Raw genomic sequence first — 6,888 nt, 5'->3', positions numbered from 1 at the left:
AACCCCTGGGAAATTGTCTGGAAGAAAAAGACTTTGAACTGGGGAAGAGTAGTCCCAGGCTGGAAGGGGATCCAGTCTGTGTACTGAGGAACTGTAAACTTAGCTGACTGTTCCATCTGGTAGGGTGAGACACTACTTGATTCAAATCCTGCTTAGTCTGTTTAAGTTAGAATTTAGACTGCAAATTTATTTTTGTTTCTTAAGTAACCAATTTTGATCTCTGTCTGCTACTTATAGTCACTTAAAATCTATCTTTCTGTAGTTAATAAGTCTGTTTTATATTTTACCTAAAACAGTGTGTCTTTGGTTGAAGTGCCTGGGGAATCTCCGCTCAGATTATGATGCTAGCATATGTTCAGTCCGCACTGAAGGAGCGGATAACTAAGTAATGAGCTTAAACTGGTCAGGCTTGTGACCAGTGCAAGTCAGTACAGTTCTGGGGAGCAACGCTGGGGAGCTGGGGAATTGACTGATGCCTCTCAATTGATGGTTCATCAGTGGCTGGGAGATCATCATGGGTGCTGTGTATTGCAGGCCAGGGGAGGTTAAGCCTCCCCAAACAGCCAGGTGTGACCTCCTCCTACCTCCTGCTCTTCCCCCATGGCCCCAACCCAGGCTGCTCCTCTTCCCTGAAGTGAGCAGGGGCTGGGACTGAGGCTAGGGCAGGCCGACTGGCAGCCCGGGACTCAAGGTGGCTGGGGCCCATCCTCGGGCTGCCTGGCTAGCATGGGCTGGCTGGGGCAGGATGACCTGGGACAGCTGGCAGGCCAGGACTTGGGATGGCTGGGAGGGGCTCCTCTAGCTGTGGTGAGGAGCTCAGGGCTCTGATGGGATAGGGGGACAAATGGGGTGGGGCAGGGCCTGGGGTAGGGCTATGGGCTAGCCTCCTTGAATGGGCAGTTCATGCGCCACCCATGGAGATCATTTATGTAGCTGTTGGGTATGTCCCTGCCTGTGGATGGCTGTGTAAGTGCCAGGCACCGCACATGTGCAGAGCTATAATTATGTTTTTATATCGTGCGTTATGTAGATCAGGTTGCAATACCTGTACAATCTGTTCCTAAAGCTAAAATATCTAGCTCCAGAGGAATCAGTTGGTGGCAGTTATGGGCTAGAGAGGCTCTAACACTGCTCTCGTTCCCAGTGTACACATACCAGGGAAAGGGGGTTTGGACAGGATACTCTGATACTGATCCTTAGCTGTGGTTTTGGCTGCTTAGGGTTGTTAGCAGTGTGACGGAGTCCCCAAGGTGCAACCTGGACTGTGGGACTGCTGAGCCCTCTGTTCTAGCAGCCTGAGCTCCATCTCATTTTGTGATGCTGTCAAACCACAAACCTCGGGCAGGTACTGCACTTACACAGCCATCCACAGGCAGGGGGACATCCAGCTGAGTTACAAAAATGATCTCCATGGCACTGTCAGAGGCTTGTAGCTTGACATCAGCATCATCACAGTGTGAGGGACAGCCCAGGCTGGTGGGTGTGGAGGGCTCAGTAGTTCCCACAGACCTGGTTGCACTCTGGGGACCCTGTCACACTTAGATATTGTAACTATAAGAGGAGTTAATTTCTGGAGTAGGCTTCCAAGGGAGGTTGTGGAACACCCATCACTGGAAGTTTTTAATAACAGGAGACAAACACATCTCAGGGTGGGTTAGGTTTACTTGGTTCTGCCTCAGTGCAAGGGCATGGACTGGATGGCCTCTCCCTCCAAGAAGAGAAAACATTACAAAAAATAGAAAGTGCTTGTAAGTCCACCAAAATTGGCAGGAGGAGAAGGGACAATGCAGCAGATGTAGTAACTAAAACTACCTTTAACTCAAGTTTTGAAATTGACTAGATTGAGTTGACTGTGCCCCTTTAACTCCCACCATTTAAAAACTCTCACTACTGATTATGGGCCAAGGAAGACAAGGAGAGGCCAGATTCTGCACTGAGTAAGACCTGTGTACATCACAACTAATTCACTGGCTTCAGTTGGGGTTACTCCAGAATCTGGCCGTACATTTCTCAGTCAGTATAATGAGATAAAGGGACAAAAGAGCTCTCTTAAATTGGTGCTGAACAAATCAAATCAATGTAGCAAAGATTAAGTAGGTGAATGGGCTTTTGTTAGGAAACCATCCAACAAAGAATGCCATTGTGTAAAGACAGAGCCTGACACAGGTATAATGGAGCTACATAATGTGACAAGATGTCTGAAGAAGAAGAGCATGAGTAGCAATGATAGAGCAGGAGCCATGGTGGAGCAGGCCTGCAAATAAAGAACCACCAACCTAGTGGCCTGTCAGGGGGAGGGGAATACAAGCAGCTAGGGGGCAGCTGCAACTACAGAAGCACATAAATCCTCCCCTAGTCATTCTTCCCTCGCACCCCCGGCCCTGTGCTTTTCAAGTGCTGATGGTTGTACTGATTCAGCTGTTTTGGTCATTCTGAACATTTGGCATCACACCTGGTGTTAGTGGTTCTGTTCCTGTTTTACATACTCTGATCTTGCATTGGTGTTCTCTTACGCAGCTATTCCTTTGGAAAAGTCACGGCTTCCTGGAAAGCATGGAAAAAAGATCCCACTACAAGTGTTTCAGTTAGAATTGTCTCCAGCAGGCTCATCTTACATTACTACATTATTATGCATAGCACCAATTCTCTTAGTTTGTTTTTCTGAATGAATATGTCACTTTCTCTTCTGGAATGAGAAGCACCCTAATGTCTAGGCCAAACTCTAGGGTTCTGACACAGGAGAAAACAATGGGTGCTTTTGCCAAGGACTGCGTAAAAACTAAGCAAGGATTTCAGCATTTGGCCCCATATAGCAGAAGTTAATCCTGTCAGTGGGATATCTATGACCAATGTTACCAATGATAGTTATACATGTGAATAATATAGTAACATTGCACACGCCTGTAACACCTTTCTTCTGAGGAACATTGGGTCCAATTCACACTCAGGTCTGCTCCTGTGGGCAAAAAAGAATTACTTTTGCTGAGCCAGGAGTGTTTAAAAAGAACAGGAGTACTTGTGGCACCTTAGAGACTAACCAATTTATTAGAGCATAAGTTTTTGTGGGCTACACCCCACATCATCGGATGCATAGAATGGAACATATAGTAAGAAGATATGTATACATATATACACATACATGAGAAGGTGGAAGTTGCCATACAAACTGTGAGAGGCTAATTAATTAAGATGAGCTATTATTAGGAGGAGAAAAAAACTTTTGTAGTGATAATCAAGATGGCCCATTTAGACAGTTGACAAGAAGGTGTGAGGATACTTAATTTAGGGAAATAGATTGTGTGTTATTAGAGTGATTGGTGGTGTGCTAATTCAGAGCATCTAGCAGTGTAACAGAGCATCTAACAGTCTTGACCTCTAGGAATTCTTTTTTGCTCTAGGAGTGGAGAATCAGAAACATATTGCAATATCCATTGAGCCAGAGAGAGACAATTTAATATATGTATGTAATGGTTCATTATTGCTTGTACAGAATTATAGCAGTAAGTAAATCCTTTGGTAGTGTATATTGGAAATACACAGATGTTGTCTGTGTTGGAGTATAACTAGCTGCAAAATACATCCTGACTGTAAACAGTTTCAGAAACTGTACAACATGGCAATCGACAGTATTATACTGTTTTGATCCTTTGCATTATTTTACTGTTAGTTGCACTTGACCCCCAGTTGCTATTTGTTTTATTAACCTGTTTTGCCCAAACTGGCTGTGCGCTTGAAACATGTCGTGAAGAGATGCAAGGAAACAGTGACAGGTAACAGCAAATGTGTGAAGTGGTGTCAGATTGACTATCACTTTCTATATGTGGACTATATAGTACTGCTTGGATCAACCTCTGCTCTCAGTTACACCGGTATAAATGTGGAATAAATCAACTGACTGCAATCCAGATATTTCAGATTTCCTGTAGCATAACTGAAAGCAGACTTTGGCCCCCTGTGGTTAGGGCTAGTGTCTCACACAATTTTTGATAAGGAGACCACACCAAATCAGAATGGTTCAGAGAGTCCAAAAGTTAATTCAAATGGCTATTTCCTCTGGTGACAAGGTTTATATGATACAGTGAGATATGAAGAACTATCAAAATTATTCAGAGTAGCAGCCGTGTTAGTCTGTATTCGCAAAAAGAAAAGGAGTACTTGTGGCACCTTAGAGACTAACCAATTTATTTGAGCATAAGCTTTCAGGTGCCACAAGTACTCCTTTTCTTTTTATCAAAATTATTCTACTTGTTTATAGTTCATATTGATAGTCTCATAAATATGCACAGTGTTGCTTTACTTACGTAAATAAGCAGATATAGTTAGCTACTGCTGGTACACATGAAATCTGGTTATTCAAAAAGCTAACTTTGTACACTGTTTCGCATCACTTCAGAAATACAGGGTGTTGAAACTGTTCCACAACAAGGCCTCTCAGTACAGATACTGGGCCAGATCCTTCAGTGATGATGGAGGGTTTATTTGTCCATAAACTGGCTTATCTGGCCAGGGAGGATCGCCTCAGTGTAAGGGTATTCCTGCGGTAGTGCAGAGCTGATGTATCTACCGGTGCATGCACCACACACCCTCCCTGCTGCTTGCACCCCAGGCAAAGGGAGTGGGATTGTTGAAAAAATGCATGGGAGAGCACCCTTATGCAATGCTGATCCTGGGCTGTGTCTTTGGGCCCCTGTGGCCATTTAAAGGCCTGCCTAAGTCCAAGCAGCCCTTAGGCCACTCTAACCCAGCCATGGGGGAAATGGCCATGCAACAACACCTAGCTGTGGGTAATACAAAGGTGAGCCTTAAGCCACCTTTGCACTTCACCTTCTGACTTGCACTGTGCATTTTGGCCTCACGTGAGGATGTGACCCATTCTGTTGTTTCTGAAGAGCAAATTGTTACAGGTTGAGGCAACACTCACTTCAGATACCATTGCCATCAGCCTTCCCATGTACACACCTGCTTCATTGTATAATAATGTTTTATGTAGATAAAATGACTCTGGATCCTCTTTTGACATGAGAGTTTGATTAATTAGATTTTTTTTTTAAAAGCAGGGATAGGACATGCTCACCTCTGTACTATCTCATCCTCCTCCCACGACTCTCATTTATCTCTTTCATCCACCTGTTGGGTCTTGTTGCAACCCTTCCTGGGGAGGGAGCTGTCGTCTTAGTACCTGTTTGTATAGCTTCTCGCACGGTGGGGCCCTTAAGCTTGATTGGTGCCCCTAGATACTAATATAATGCAAATAAATAATAATAAAGTGGCTGATTTTTCTGTGCATTGCAAATTACTCACATGACTATACTTTGTTGGTTGGTATCACATGTTTGCAAGAGGTTACACTGTCATTACCCAGACTGTTAGCAGAATATTCTCCACATCCTGTTTGATGAATCACACTGAGTAGCAGGTATTTTCATATCCATTAATTGTATGCATGAGTATGGTTCTGGGAACCAGGAACTCCCCAGCTGTAATCCTGGTTCTGACTCAGTGTGACCTTGAGTAAGTTTCCACCTCTTTATGTCTCAGTTTCTAAATCTGTCAGATGGGGACAATAATACTTACTTGTACCTATTGTACAGGAATGGTGCAAGAATGAATTAGTTAATGGTTGTAGCGTGTTTGAAAATGTAAGAGAACTAAGTGTTGCTGTTTTGGAGAGAAAATGTCTTGTCATTTGCTCCCTGCTCAGTTTATGATTGAGGGGTCTTGTCTTCAGTAACCAATTGGGGACTTGGAAGTTCCTGGGTCTCCTTGGTTCATTTTGCTATTAGGGCTGACCATAGGTGCAGAGTTGTAGTGAGGTCAAGTCCTTCGAAGGCTACATGGGTGGACAGAAACTCAGTAATTTCAGAAGGGAGGTCCAGGTCTTGTCTGTTCCTGACTGACCATACTGGTTCCAGTTTTATTCTCGGGCCATTTTAGAGAAGGTGCTTTAGATGGCTGTCTCCTTAGCTGCTCTACAACTTTAGCCTCCCAGCTTCTGGGACACGACAACTCATTTGAGGAGCCTGCTAAGAAAATATAGCTCTTCTAGCAGATGTCAGAAGCAGCTGTGTGAGCAGGGAGCTGTTTCAGATTTGTTACTTTTTATACAGTTTTAAAGGGATGTGGCAATAGAAGAAAGGAAAATCCTCCACAACACAGACCAGTAGCTTCTTTGCAATAAGAGTTTTTAAAAATATTATTGTTATACTAAGGCTGCTGAGCCAATATCTATGGCGGTAGCCATACTTGTGCAACTTTCACCTTGGGCAGGAGTAACCCTTCCAAAGAGAAACAGGGTTGCTCAGTGGCACAGACGAGAACTGGAATCTCCAGGCCTGAGGATTCAGCAGCCCATGGAAAAAGAAGAGCTCATTTGCATGAGCTTCCCCTCCCACTAATCTGCAGTCCACTGTATCTCAAGGGCCATATGCAACCAGACACAGAACAAAAGCTGCAAGGCCTGCTTGTGTCTTACTGAATCAGCAGGCCAGATGTAGAGCTGCTTCTCTGTGGCCTTGCAGGAGCTGCTGCATGGAGGAAGCTAGAACCCTGTACTCTTGGATACTGAACTTGGCATTGCTGGGGAAACATATCTCCATTACCTAAGAGACTTTTAATTACTTCTTGTTAGCTTGTATTTTTAAATAGCATTGTAAGAATTTCAATGTATTCCGTGTGGATGTGCCTACACGGAGCCATACAGAACAGTAGACAGGTTGCCCTGTGGAGTGTGACTGTTTCAACGAGTGCTACATGCAGTCAGTCTGTAGCAGTATCTGTTTGTTTTCACTCTTTGCTATAAATGTTGTCCTGCAAAATGACATTTTTTGCACAGAAATCTGAGCTTACTCTCTTATAGACTATAGTGTAGCCTGTGCTGAGCCTCAGTGA

The sequence above is a fragment of the Lepidochelys olivacea genome (genome assembly GCF_965140295.1).
Source record: "Lepidochelys olivacea isolate rLepOli2 genome assembly, chromosome: 2".
Classification (NCBI taxonomy): domain Eukaryota; kingdom Metazoa; phylum Chordata; order Testudines; family Cheloniidae; genus Lepidochelys; species Lepidochelys olivacea.
The sequence above is the reverse complement of the archived record's forward strand: the minus strand, read 5'-3'. Positions refer to the sequence as shown.